The sequence below is a fragment of the Hippoglossus hippoglossus genome, chromosome 12 (genome assembly GCF_009819705.1).
Source record: "Hippoglossus hippoglossus isolate fHipHip1 chromosome 12, fHipHip1.pri, whole genome shotgun sequence".
Taxonomy (NCBI): Eukaryota; Metazoa; Chordata; class Actinopteri; order Pleuronectiformes; family Pleuronectidae; genus Hippoglossus; species Hippoglossus hippoglossus.
Genome location: NC_047162.1, coordinates 17,255,940 through 17,271,156, shown reverse-complemented (window position 1 = coordinate 17,271,156; position 15,217 = coordinate 17,255,940). Strand labels below are relative to the sequence as shown.

The 15,217-nt window shown below is 44.6% G+C and overlaps 1 protein-coding gene across 13 annotated transcripts in view; it reads left to right on the top strand.

Moving 5' to 3' along the window:
* vav2 (vav 2 guanine nucleotide exchange factor) overlaps positions 1-15,217 on the top strand; it is a 171,547-nt gene that overhangs the window by 49,616 nt on the left and 106,714 nt on the right. The window lies entirely within an intron of this gene.

The window sequence follows — 15,217 nt, the reverse complement described above, 5'->3', positions numbered from 1 at the left end:
TTTGTCAGATGAAAAGATAAGATGTGTGGTACCAAATGAAAAATAAGCTTTTCATGGTTTTCCCCAAGATGCGTGGGTGTTGGGATCATGCGACTATTAGCTGCAATGCATCTTGGGAATGTGTGCCCACCCATGTTGCCCTCATTTAAATCTTTAAGAAGCTTGTGTGTGTGTCATTGGACGAGTGAGTGCATGTGTGAGAGTGAGTACACGTGTGAGAGCCCGTGTGGTTTGCTCGGGTTTGAAGGCCCTTGAAAGTCCAATCTGTCAGCTCCATCAACGTCCCCGTGCTCAGATGAGCATTTGGTGTAACACTTAAGGGTCAGTAATCTCATCTCAGGTCACTGCGGGACGGGAGTTAAACCCAACTCTGCTTTCTAACAGCCTGCTGTGGACGTGGGTGTCGGCTCAGCAGTAAAAGGCTGACTCACTCACTGGCATGTCCTCGGAGCTTCGTGGGGGATATTTAAGTGAATTTGTGCATGTGTTAAATGAGCAGTCATGAGACCACCTCTGAGGGAATCTGAGAGGTTGTGTTTACCTTTCCTTGCTGCCTCGAGTTGTGGCCAGAAGGTCAGCCCCTGTGTCGGGTTGGCGCTCTTGGAATTCGAGTGGAAGGAAGAGGGTAGTAGTTGTAGAGGTCACACTCTTTTGCCTTGAAAGGACTCCCTTTGTACAAATTCTGGGCATGTTGGACATGGACTTACAGTCGAGCCAGTGAGGATTATGTATCCCACCTGGTTTGGGAATGCCTCGGGATCCCCCAGGAGCCGCTGGAGGATGTGGCACATCTGGGCTCTGCTGCGTCTGTGACTCAGACCTGGATAACTGGTGGGAAAATGGATGAAAGTTGTTTTAACTCAAGGTTTGTGGCTGTATATCTCAGTGATTCTATGCAATTAAACTGTGTTGTGTACAGCTTGTGAGGAAAAACATCACAGCATCGATACCAATTTGCTGCAGAGGAGACAGGAGAACAGGCGACAGGTTTACGGCGTCGTCTCTTGTCTCGTGGCTGAAAGCTCCTGGAGAGGGACCCGCCCGCTTGATAGAGACGGGGGAAGGGATTGACTGGTAATCCATGATTGGCATTACCCTGCTGGCCTCAGCTTCTCAGAGTGAATTGTTTCCGTCCATTTTCTAATGCCTCTGACTGCAGCGTGTGTGTGTGTGTCTCTGTGTACAGACGGGGGGGGGGGTCAGGACAGTTCTTTCTTGGCTTGTCGGCTGTTAATTCCAGCAGCTGGGACAGTATGATGTCATTGAATTGATGACAGCTGATGCCGTTGTGTCAGGATTGGCACAGTGGGAATGTTAATGCTGTATCTTTGCAGTATTGTGTTTGTGTACTCCAGCAGTGGGTGGGTGGGGGGGGGGGGTTACTCTGCGGAGATATGAATGAACTGCATCGCATCTCGCCGCGATCGATTACAAAGCGGATGTGTTTGCGTTCAAACTCATCTCCCCATTTATCTAAAGTAGCCGATTTAATTCAACGTATCCGGCCTCTGCATGTTAGGCCAGAGACGAGGGAGTCGAGGTAAAGATGGAGAAAGAAAAAAGACGAGAGAGAGAGAGAGAGAAGAGGGGAGTGAAAAAAAAAAGACGAGGGCCCATTTGGCAGTTTGTAGATAAACCGCAAGACCGTCTCTGAGAGTCAATGAGCTCACGGCGAACGGTATTAAAATCCAACAGCAGTCGGAATCAATCACAGAGACCCTCCGTATGTCAATTTGGAAATTGCTTTTGTATGGTCTCCGTGGTGGAGGGCTTGTCCCGCCATTGATTTTCCATTAAGGCCAAACATCACATTATAATATATCGAATTGAGTAGATCCCCACTAATGTGACATACATTTAAATAGCGAGAATGCCTCATAAACGAAACATAAGAGCGCTCGTGCTTTTCCTCCAGTTACTTTCTTCATAGCTTTTTATACTTTTTTCCAGCTCGTCGATTCATGCGCTCTTTTCCTCTTTTGTTACCTTGGCACAAAAGTTTCTTTGTGTGCACATCCACTTGCAAACAATGGGGGATTCTAACCTCTGTGACGCATGCAGTGTGTATCATTGTACAGTATCAATTCATCGCTTCTTTCTGTATCATCCTTTTGTCGCTAAATTACACAAAGAAAAATGTGAAAACGTCGACCGGCTTTGGAGCCTCTGCAAATGTTAAATGCATATTTTCAAACCGAGGACCCTTTAAACCCCCCACAGCACATTGCAGCATCTGCTATATACAGGCCAAACATGTCGTTATATAATATAAACAACTGCTGACACAAATCTACTGATAGAAATTTTAAACTTGTCAAATTTCGTTTCACTTCTGGGATTTTTCCTGAAACCTGCCCGAGACGTCGGCCGTACGAGCGAATCTGTTTGGAAAGTGGTGCAGTCGAGGCTGCAGGCGACGCTCGGTGCAACTTGTGCAGCCCGTCCCTCCCCGAGACACGTCCTCTGACAGCTTTTGCTTGAGTGCGCCACAAACTGCTTACTCCGGAATACCAAACTGTCTGGAGACGGACGGTTATATCACAGCCGTGGTTTAGAGGGTTTTCAGAATTAAGTAAGAAAACAGACATCATTCATAATGTGTATGAGCAGTGGTTACCTTTTGTTTTCTGAGGCGATGGTGTCCTGCTAGAGTCTGATTTGTACCACCGCTGTTTTTTTACACCAAAGATTTCATACTTCCTGTTTTTTTGTCCTCATTGTATATTTGTGTGCAGCAATGAGAAGAAATGCCAAATATTGGTCAAATATCTTCTGCTTTGTGATTTTATCTTTTGCTTTTGGACTGAAATTGGATTTTTCTGGTACTTTAAAAAGTGAATAATCCTTAGTGCTGGTGGATGAAATGAAGAAAACTACTATCACTCTAAATTTATACACATTTAGTAAAATTAATGAGGAAAGAATCACTTTCATGAGCTTTTAAAATCAGTTTTTTATTCCAAAGTGGCAACTGGCATAATCTCTTTCACTATAAAATATGAAGCTGCACTCCCTGTGCCTCTGCTCCTTTTTATTTTGGAACTCTTATCATATCCAGTAGTGTCTGAAAAGGCAGACACAACCGACTGCTGCTGGGATTTCAACTAACGATACCACAAGAGACTTTTTCTTCGTGAGCTTGGGTGCCTGCACCATGAATTTGGTGGTGCACACTTTTTGCTTTCTGTTTCCTGGGATAGTAATGCTCCTTTTGGGTTTACCACTTCTACAGGCACCTGTATATCTTGCAAAGGATTTTCGCTCTGCTGTTCGTCCAGCTTCAGAAATCCAAACCATTCCCACACGACCTATGTTCTGTGATCTCTCTTTACTTCAATATCCTCACTTGGTGCAGCCATTTGTCTCGACTTACATTGTGTGTGTGTGTGTGTGTATTCTTTCCTGGTTTTATTACTGTAGCCTAATAGGTAACAGTAACACTGTATTGATGTACTGCCTAACCTTCCTTGTGTTAGCATTTTACATCATGAAAAGAACTGTTGCAGGAGAGAGAAAGGGGAATAGAAACAGAGAAGCAAAGGTAATTCCCTCATGGATGAAAAAGAAGAGCTCTAGGTATGTACCTGGTGGAACTCCTTTGAACCAAAAATGTTGATTTTTAACCCCCCCCATCTTATTGAGTGGAATCAAAACAGGGGCATGTGGAGATGAGGGAAGACGGCGGGTGTTGACAGCAGCTGCCCACATGAACATTAATCAGCCCATGAATCCACATTGGCTTCCACTGTCCCGAGAGTTCATCTTCCCTCTCTGCCTCCTAATGATGCCATTTCCTGGGTCGCAGGCTAACAGAGACTGGGGGGGGGGCAACTGGGCCCAATGCTGGGGTTAAAAAAGAAAAAGTAATTGCCCCTTGAAAACCTTCCCTCGAACCTGTGGGGCTAGTATTAAAACTGATGGAGCACATATCCTGCCCGACGTCCTCGACTGATTTTTATTTTCATTACTTAACTCATTTCAAGCGGGAACACACTTTGCCACATACAGCGTGAGCTACTACTCCCTTGTTGTGTTCTCTAATCGCAGGGGGGGGGGGGGGGGACTGTTCTGCACTGTACTGTCTCATGCACACATCACCACCCTCCTCTTCCTCGCACCCTAACCCATCCCCCATCATTAGAAATTCATTATGACATCATTAAACCAATGAAATACAGCTTATTACAGTAGACCCCGGAGAACGCTTCTATTTAAACACCTCCCTGCATCCGCACCCTGCCGCCTCGTTTCCTGTCTCCCGACCTGTTTTAATTAGCCACCAAAGGAACATTGCTGTCATTTAAATGAACATGGCAATCAGTTTATTTGGCTGTTGCCGCGATTAGCATAATTAGCCCGCACCTGTTAACCATCTATCAACAGTTTGGTGATTTTTCGTCGTCGTCGGTGGCGGGCGGGCGGGGGGGGGAGCGAGGCGGAGGAAGGAAGCTCCCCGACACGTTAACCACCGGATTCCGTTCGTCGTTTGTTTGGAACGCAGACACTGCTGCTGGCATCTTTGTCTGCCTCTTCTGAACAGCGGCGGCGTCTCGACTGACTGAGTCGTGAAGTGTCGGAGCCGTTCGAGTGATGCTCATCGACTTGATAGTGTAGTGAATGGGTTTTTGTTTGTGCGCTGCATTTAAATGGAAATCGCACCGTCGGTGTGATCTCTTTTGTTTACGTGCATTTTACCAGGAAACTCACAGTGATGATTTGAACACGTGTTTCTCTGAACTTTTCCACTTTACAGCAAAAATGCATTTCATTATAACGGGGGAATCGGATGTTTTATTCAGAAACGTCCTCTGCATCCCAACCTATCATCCGATTATTGTAATGTCTAATACAGAAAACACTCCTTGAAACAGATGGAGGGTACTAATGTGGAGGAAACAACACACACACACACACACACACACACACACACACAATTTAATCTGTGCCAACTGCTCCATTTCCTGGTCCTCCTCACTCCCCTCATCTATCTCTCCCCTTCCTCACTGTCCTCCTCTCCCCACTCATTCATCTCACACCCACTCCTGGTGCGAGTATGTTGTGATAAGAATGAGCCGGCGGGCGCACGAGCCATCATTGCGTCAGGACAGTGTGACTGCGAGTGTTTGATTGTCCTCTGTGCCGCTCTGAAATCCTGCGTTTGCTGAAAATCCTGCTCGTTTCCATTTCCCTTCTGCCCTCCGCTGCAGAAAATAGCCATCGTTGCTCAGCATCCACGCCCAGTGCTGCAAACATCTGGAACGTGCCTCAGCCGCAGTCCAGCCTGGACGCTGTTTACTGAGGTTGTATTTAACCTCAGCCCCAAGAGCTCAGTCTCTGACCCTGAGCTCATTTGTTCTCACTATGTGAACATTCTCATACATGTAAAATACATTAGACCCCAGATCTCTCTGCTGTCTTTTGTTGCTTGTCGAGGTATTTACATGCCTGTGGCTTGTGTCTGGACAGCGTGCCGTGCATTGTTTTACAAGGAAATACCATTTTATGGCATGCAAGTGGTACTAAACATTTTATAGAAGACAATTAAAGAGGATTAGTGGGATTTTGAATGTGTGTATATATATATATGCACATATTTTAACAGATAAGTCCATTTGTGATTCATTAAAGGGGTCAGGGAGGCGTCTGCAGGCTACGCCTCAGGCTTGTTTTGTTGTTGTTTTGTTGTGTAAACTTAGTTAACACTTTGGCAAAGATTTGCTCCATTAACTATTCACAGAAAGTGTTTGTTTTGTTACAACAGCTACACTGAAGAGTCAAATGGATTCACATGGACGTTTCTATTCATTTTACCTTTTTGTTTTATTGTTTTTTCCATTTTTTGTAAAAACACACAAGAAAAGTGCTATATAATAATAATTATTATTCTCACCTGTAGAAAAAGTCTATTTGATTATAATTATTCCGTCAATGAGGTTATGCAATCACCCATTTGTTTATTTGTTAGTTTATCAGTGGGATTACAAAGAATATCCACAGAATTTGAGGGAACGATAGGACATGAGCTTAAAGAAAAACATTGAATTTTGTTGCGGATCTGCAGAGATTGTTTTTGACATTTTCACTAATTTAACAGGGAATGAAAGATAAATATATTTAGAGGATCGATATCTATGAATTTATGCAATTTGGTGCAGCTTGAGCCACAGTGACCTGTTTCTATAAGACAGATACGGACGAGCTGCTATTTCCATTCACTCTGGAAGGTTACACGTTGGTGTTTTCATATATTTACATGACATAATAGAAACTGGACAGTGATTCACGTCTGACTCAGGCTGTAGAGAGCGCAGCAGTAAGTGTTGGAGGGGGGGGTTAAGGGTCAAGCAGCCAGGGTCACACACTCAGGTCAGTGCGTCTCCTTCCATTAGTGACCACATCCTCAGCAGCAGTCCTTTACTGTCAAGACCCGAGTGAGAAGGATTCCTCAGGTTATCTTTAGGTTCTGGACTGATGTGACCTCACTGAAGTAATGTCTGAAGTCTGTTTTACTTTAAATATAACTTCTGACTGAACTCATTAAACTCATCGTCACGTGGATCCAATCGAATGCTTAGGTTTTGTTTTGCATCCTAAACGTACAAACATGAATATGATGCATTAATTTAGATTAAACTTTACAGCTTGTGGAGCTGATGAACTTGTAGTTAAGAGTATTCTCACATTTCAGTGTTGCATCTTTAATTAAAGGATTTGTGTCTCGTTTACTTCTGCTCCTCCTCCAACATCCTCCACACCTGGATCTGGCAGAAGGATCAGGTGACTGCTTCACCTGCACCTTCACGCCCTGTCCATCAGGACACCCCCCCCACCCCCTCCCCGCCAACTGAAAGTTTTTACATAAAGCTTCCCGAGACACAATCAATAATTCATCCCAAATGCCACAGTGCTGATGATAATTCTCCTGACATGAATTATAAATGGGAGCTTCCTCCCTCCTGCCTGTGTTTAGACCCCCCCCCCCCCCGCGTCTCCTTCCACTCCCACGACCTCGTTATTCCCTCTGCTCGTTACCGTGATACCCATGGAAACAGGTGGTTGCCGAGAGGATGTCAGCGAGGATGTGGTCCGACTCCGGGCGGCCGAAAACACAGAGGATTCATTTGTGCGACGGACTAATGACGGCTTTCGTTTTTCTTTTTATTTCGGTCCGCAGTGACGCCTGGTTTGCGTGACGGATGATGAGCAAGAGCTGGAGGTCGAGATGACTTGAGATGTGTCGTTTGAGAGAAATCTCTGAGCCATCTGGATTTCCTCCAGCTGCTCTCGTTGGAAAACCCTAATTAAACATATTATCATCTGAAAACCGCACGTTTTCTCGTAACTGTGCATTTGTATTCCCGAGATTATGACTCCAGCCAGATCTGTATTTAGTATTTCTGACTGTCTGTGTAAGTGATGATTAATTACTAGAGTCGGATGTAGTTTTCTTGTGTAAAATCATAATTTCGGACCCAGAAATCATGAATACTTCAACACTTTCATCCCCCCCCCCTTGTGTTTCTCTCTTGGTTTGCTGCGCTGACAGAATTCCTCTGTTGAAACTGAAGAATCAGCATCTTCCCACATCAATAGACACACTGTCTTTTTCTCGGCTCTTGCTACAGTTTTTCCTTCTGTTGCACAACACTGTCATTTAAAATCCACCGCGAGCGAGCGAGAAGAAAAAAAACACAAGTGATGAGCGATATAAAAAAAAAATCGTTTGCTGAACGTTTACAGAATCCTGTTGTGGAAATAATTGGCCTCTTCTGTTTCGGGTTGGCCATTATGTTTTCTATCTGACACCAGTCGAGGCTCTGGGAAGTTTCTTAACTCGCTGTTGTGCGGTGCGGATTTACCCAGAAGGCCGCTGAGGTGTGATCACAACCCTCTCTCGCCCTTTTTGGATGTGGTCACTGGAGGGCGTGTCCCTGATGTTAAAGGGTGGTATCTGTGGAGCGCCGCAGGACCAAAGCGGTGGGATAAAGGGGAGAAGCCCCCACAGAGGCAGAGTCTGTGGATCCCTCTCAGCCGATGTGAGCTCTCATTATTTCTCCTCCCTCTGAGGCCCCACAGGCGCAGCTGTGATGGACAGGTACATTCTCCGAGGATTCACCGGCATGAAAAAGGAAGAAAATCACCTAAAAAAGAGAGCCCGTCCTCAATCATTTTTTTCCATTGCTCTGGGATTACTCTCATTTGGAGCTGAGAGGGCGAACCCACTCTGGCTCAGAAAATATACTTATTGTGTACAAATTTGAATTTGCATTTCGGTGCACTGCACTGGATGATGCAATAAAACCCTACTTGCTCTCAAACCGATGATCATTAGCCCTTAGCCTTCATTTTGTTTGTGCTGTAAACAGTGGCTCAGCGGCTCCACCGTTATTTGTGGGAGACGTTTGGCTCACGGTGCACCGAACAGCGAGGTAGCTTTTCCAGGATCATCAGAATAAGCTGCTTTACAGAAACCGTGATTAAATCATGAGAGTAACCAAATGGCAGAGCGTGTCTCGCAAAAAACAGTCCTCTGTGTTTTGGATAAGGACGGGGGGTCCACTGGCACAAAATACATGCACAGACTGCTCTTTGATTTAAATCAGGATATTGTGAGTTTTAGATGCTGAGTTGTGTTGGTGTGTTGGCACGTTGGCATTAAACGGGAAGAGCAGAGACAGATTTGTAGTAGTAGAAGGCACAGAAAGGAAAGGGTGCCTCTGCCAGTGAGTTGCACCCCGGTGTTAACGTGTCTGTGTTTACTGACAGTGTTATTAGAGTTTGGCCGGACATGTGCCAAACTAGAAATATGCGATTTTACCATCTTGTGCATCCCAACACCTTGTTGCTCAGCTGAATCTGCTGCAAATATGAATCACAGCCATGTTTTCTGTGGCGTTTGTTGCACAGAGGAGTGAAGGAGCTCATGTCAAGGACAGTTAGAAAAAAAAGTCACATATTTTTTTTGTGGGAAAACACATTTTGAAAACTTGTTTCTCTTTCATTTTCAGCATGATAGAAAAAGTGGAGAAACATTTTTGAAATGTTATTCAGGTCAAGTTGTTCCCGTTGACTGGGCAGGTTTTTTATTTTCTTTCACTGCACATGTCTTTAATGGAGAAAAACAAGCAATAAGCATGCTGTACATGTGAGGGGCAGGGAAACACAGCTTTACCAGGCTTTGGTCGGGTTCAGACACAAACATCAGAATAACTCTGTTGGTCTATGGTTAGTTTAAATTGATTGATTGATTGAATTATCACCGCTGTGAAGGAGGTAACGTTTTTCAACCCTGTCCTTTTTTTATGTGTAAGCAGGATTACACAAAAATAGCTGAATGGATTTGCATGAAACTTGGTGGAAGGATGTGGAATGGGTCAAGGAAGATCCCATTGAATTTGTTTTTACTCTCTGGATATTAGTCACCTACAAATGTCAATTTGTAGGTGACTAATATCTGAGTGTGTGACATTTGGTGCAGCTTGATGAAAGTGAAGGGGACTGTATGGCCTTGGTTGGTGTGAGCTCTTCTGAGTGCTGCTTTAGTTTCTTATGCAAACAAATGGTTTGATTTTGTCCAAGCACAGCACTGCTTTATTTACTGGGGTCAGGATATTCATATTTTCCAGCCCTGCCTTCAAGAGAAGGTATTTCAGAATTGCACATCAATTCAAGTTATTCACATATTCTATATTTGAATTGCTTTTTGTTAGGTTGTGAAAGTCAGTATTCTCAGTATATTACTCAGATTTCTGCACCTCTGACATTACTACATATCGTATTCTTTTTAACATTCGTAGCGTATAAGTGGCACGAGCCGTGACAGAGCTCAGCTTTCAGTCTGAACTCACAGATGTCAACTTGGCTGACATGTCCTTGAGCAAACACCTGAAACTCTACCAGCTCCAGAGATGCTGCAGCGAGGCTGACACCAGGCTCCCACCTCTGGGGTTAAAAGTGCAAATGTTCCCCTCAGGCACCAGCGAGGAATCAAAACAGAAAATAAATGAGACCTGCAACTAAAGCACTTTGCAGGGTTTAAACTGCAGATGAGCAAAAACTGCACAATGTTATCTTGATTAAACAAAGACCCTGAATAACCTTTTTTTCCCCATGTTTGCCCTGCAGGTGAGGTTGAGCAAATAAATGCAGGATTATCACACACACGGACCGAAAAGGACTCTGTCAGATATGCATGACCACAGAAGAGAAAATAACCGGAGCGCACACACACACACACACACACACACACACACACACACACACACACACACACACACACACACACACACACACACACACACACACACACACACACACATTGAAAGTCTCTGTTGGATTCGCTGCTCTCTGATTCCTCCCATCCAGAAGCTGTAAAATGGAAATGAGACTGAACGGGTGACATGGTCTCTCATTACCTGTGGCATGTATGATAGGAAGTTGTACCAACACTTTTGAGTGTGATATGGACGACAGACTGATATTAGCGACATGCTCCAGCCCACTTACCTTTTTGCGGATCTTTATAATCCTCCCTCCTCTTCCTCCTCCTCCTCTTCCTCCTCCTCCTCCCATCTGTCAGATTCTGCATCACCGTGGTCCCCACTACTTCATTGTCTCCGTCTTTTCCTCCCTTCGTACTCTCATCAAGTTTCTCTTCCTCCTACCAGCTGTCACGTTCTCACTTTCCCTTTCTCACCTCTGATCCCTCTTGGTTAGGATTATTGTGTTGTTTTTTTCCCCGCGGCTGTGGGTGTTCAGCGTGGCGCATGGTAATTCGATACGGGTGATAAAAAGCTAGCAGGCTTATTGCGTGGTGTCGGGTAACTTGCCAGGTGTTGGAAATGCCCCCCTGCAGCCGCCACTAAACTGATGCCCTCCTCAGTGCTTCTGTTCATTTATTTCCCTGCAGGTGCCTCGTCGCAGGTAGTAATGATGCACAGGCCGTATGTGGCCGGTGGGCTGGACTGCCTGATGTGTAGCTGGAGGTGAAACCTTCCACATGTGAGGCCACACTACCCCAAGTAGTTAAAATGAACAATAGATCTTCTTTATTTGCAGTAGAAATAATTGAAGGAACATAGAAAAGGTGGTCAAAAATAATATGTATACTAAGCAACCTTCACCTCGTATTTACTATTGTAACCATGACGACAAAGGTCTGCTATGCTCGGCTGGCACGCTCCTGCGGGTCCAACTATTGTTGCCATGACAACGAAGGTCCGCTTCACCTGCTGCCGGAGGTGCAAATGTAAATTTCAGTGATTTTAATTAATTGATATTGGTAAATACCTTTTGAAAGTAAAATATGTTCAACTTGAACTATAAGGTGCTCTGTCAAAACAATTGTGTAAACAAATATTCGTGTATATTTTAATATTTAATCATTCTGCTGGGATTTCACTGTCCCCTGACAAGTTACACAACTTTCACTGTGATCGTTGTGCGTTCAGTAATGTATATTTATTTTTGTTGAGTAAATTGTCACATTATCAATGCTGCAAGGTTCCAGACCACGACCGCACTCAAATATGCAGCTAATCTTTTAAGAGTATGTAAGTAACAGTTTAATTTGATCAGTGTGAGTTCGTGGTGATATTTGTTTTTCCTACTGTGGGTACTGTGTCAGCCGTTGTACTAGAAACTCCTATTTCACTTTCCTCTCTCCCTATAGCTGCACTTCTCGCTGCCTACACTTTGATCAACGCAACCTGCGGAACAATCCGTTTAGCCGTTACCGCATCCCAAAGATGAAGCGGTCTGTACCTGATTATTTAAAGAAAAACAAATTAAGGAGGCGAGAGGAGGAAGTCGGCGGAGCGGGCGAGAGGTCCCGACTCAGACATGACTGATGGTGAGGGTGCAGGTGCAGGCGGCGAGCGACTGAGCCAGTGAGGAAGAAAAAGCACCACTCTGAACGAATTTGAAAGCTGCGCTGTGTGTGTGTGTCTGTGTGTGTCTGTGTGCGTGTGTGTGTGTGTTGTCGGCAGTGTGGCCCTTCGCTCATTGCAGGCAGCGCTAAACTTGTTACCGGGTCAACACAGTTTAAGCTTGAAACTTTTCCCACCGCTTCTCAGCCGTTATAAGAGAGTAATGGCTCGATGGAGGGGAATGAAAAGGTGAACTTCAACACTGCCTGTAACACAGTGGAAGAGGAACTCCTGTTCACACATAAACAAAGGGGCAGCCGAGTGGAAAAGTGAGTCTGGAGCCATGAACAAACCGTGTGGATGTGGTAAATTGATGTCAGACAATCCCGTGACGCTGCCAATGCATTGATCAAGCTTTACAAATGGGGCGTTTTTGTAGAGATTAGGGCAAATACGTTTTCCAATTTGAGGCTTTTGCTGCTAGATCCCCGTCAGAAAAAGGCTCCCAGCAACAGAAAGTAAAAGCTGGGAAAAGTACAGTGTATATGTGTGTGTGTGTGTGTGTGTGTGCGCATGCCTCGGCCCCCATGCTGTGCACCGTCTGCCTGGCCTGCAATTACCAGTAGAGCCAGTGCCCATAGCTACCTGCTCGTCATCCCAGAGCCAGACAGACTCCTGGACAAAGCACATCCAGCAGCTCCTGCCAGAAACTGCATTATGGAGATTAGAGTGAAAGATTGACAATGAGCGGCAGAGGGAGGTGGACGGAGACGGACTCGATGAGAAGCAGCGAGGCTTCGGGGGGGGGGAGGAAAAATGAGTTTGCTTCTGGGTGCTCCCCCGAGGCTGGAGGAGAAGGGGAGAGGAAGATGGAGGGATTGGGTGAGGGATGAAGAGGGAAAGACAGACAGAGTGGGGGAGGGGGAGGGACAGAAAGATTATCTTTCATTGACAAGTCGAGCTTCCACAGAGGTCATTTCTGAAAACGAATTAATAACAATAATCACTAAAGTCATTTAATAAGCAAACGTTCTCTCAGATCAGCAGATTTGCTTGAACATCTCTTAAATTTAAAGGTGTGACATCTTAACTTGGACATTTTGTTTCTGTAATTATGATTAGATTTACTTTTTAAATAGAAAATTTGTATGTCCGTCCTTTTTTTTAACGATCACAATTTTCTCACCAAGCTTGACAAGTCGTCTGATTATGCACGATGAAGACGGACAGAGACGGGGCGAGCTTAGGGAGTGAGAGGACACCAGGACTTGGTTTTGACACCAAGACAAAAACACTTGGAGACCGAGGTCAAGTATTTGACGGGAGAAAGTCTTTTGGGTGGAAAGGGGACAAAGACGGGAGCCGACAGGCTAATTGCAGGAGACTGAAATATAAGCATAAGAAAGACAGATGAAAAAAAAAAAAAAAGAAACTTGACTTAATGGAGATGGAGAAAAAAGACGCGGAGAATGAAGAGTGACATTACTGCTGTTCATATTGCAGTGGGGGTGCGTTCACTCAGCGAGGCTCCTCCGTGGCCTTTGTGATGAAGGAGAGTGGTTTCACTGCAGTCGGGGGTGCGGAGGATAGCAGGCTAATGGCCGGACTGGGCCTGTGTCAGCCTAAATGGCAACAATCAATAATCCCCTCAGTTTCGCCCTGAGAGGCTCGGAGCCGGAGCCGCACTGATGCACACGGTGCTGAGATTTGTGTCTGTGTGGCTTTTCTTTATGTGCCGCATAAATATTTCCTTTATGTTTAAAGCCAGTGCTTCCCAGCCTGCGGTCCAGGACCCCCCCCCCCCCCCCGTGGGTCATGAGCTGAATATGAAGGGTTGTTAGATGATTCACCGGATATAAAAGAAGAAGTTATTTTTTTGTTTGCCGGTTTTTATCGCCTCAGGTGTCAGAAAGTTCTGCAAAAACAGAATGTGAGAATGAGAAAGTTTTAAAAGAGTTAGTGTAATGTGGAGTTTACAAGATGACTAGTTCTAGTAATTAGAGTAGTAGAACTTTACTTTTTTCATCTGTATATTAAGCCGCTTATTCACTATTAACTAGTGGCTCATTAACTTGCATAGTAGAAGCATATTGACTCTTTCTTAGTCGTTAAAAAGCTCCAGTAATTCATGCATGACCGTATTCTAGCTATTGAGTTTTCCCACAATAACCTTCCATTAGTCTGTATTGATGGGAAGTTGTGCATGAACTACAATGTTAAGAGTTATTCTCCCTTAATAAAACAAATAAATACACTTTATTAAGTATTGATAACATCCAACTAAGGGGGATTTCACACCTACCTTGTTTCATCTGGACTTTTAAGTCTAGTTCGAACCATAAAACGCTAACAAGCAACTATTGTTGAATACATCGACAAGTTTTACTACTAGTGCATGTTTAATAAGTTGCATGAAGCATCTTGTTTCTCTAGAGGATCTTTTAAAGGATCGTTTGCAGTCGCTCTGCAGCCCAGTGCAGCATCAGCTCCATCCCTGCAGTCCGACCTTGACTGGGAAATAAATAACTCTCGCCCATTCTCTTTTATGTTCTTCATTTCCTCTTGTAGAGAAGGATGCCAAGCTGTGCATATGGCATTCAAATCCAAAGTGAAACCAGTGACTGGCCACACCTGCACCAGAGCTCCAGACTGGACAGCAGAGTGTTTTTAGAAGGCCAACACACTGACACACTCACACACACAGTGGGGACTTTGTGAGCCTGCTGGCACCGTCAGGCTTCCCGGTACAACTTGTTTCCACCCCGGCTAGAACAGTGTGGCTGTTGTGTGTGTTTGTGTGTGTGTGTGGCTGCAGCATTGTGTGGACGCAGGCATGCAGTCGGCGGTCACACTGGATTGTATTCATTATAGAGACGTGGCTGAAGACCATCACTCAGTGGTGTTTACTGTCAGAGGAAGAAGAGTTATGTCCCGAACTGGGAACACTGGAGTTAAAGTCACACTGGAGTCAGAGAAAGAGCAAAGATATAAATGATCAAATGGGACATAATGGTGGTTTTGTCCAACACCTATTCAAACCATTCGCTGTATATGAAGATGGTCCTCCCTACGTACAAAAATCAACCTAAAGTATCCTGGATACGAGTGACGCCATCTTGCAAGTTTCACCCTATTTGTATGGCATCTAATAACTAATTAAAAACCAAACTTACATGTTATGAATATGAAGAGTTGACATTTAACGTTTACTTTGACATGTTATAGTTTGGTCCTCGTCATATCCACTAACATGGAGGAGACACAGTCCATCTTAATTTGTAGTTTAAGGTTTGAATCAACAGGAGTTGTTATTTGAAGCTGCAGGAAGAGGAAATAACATTTGAAATGAT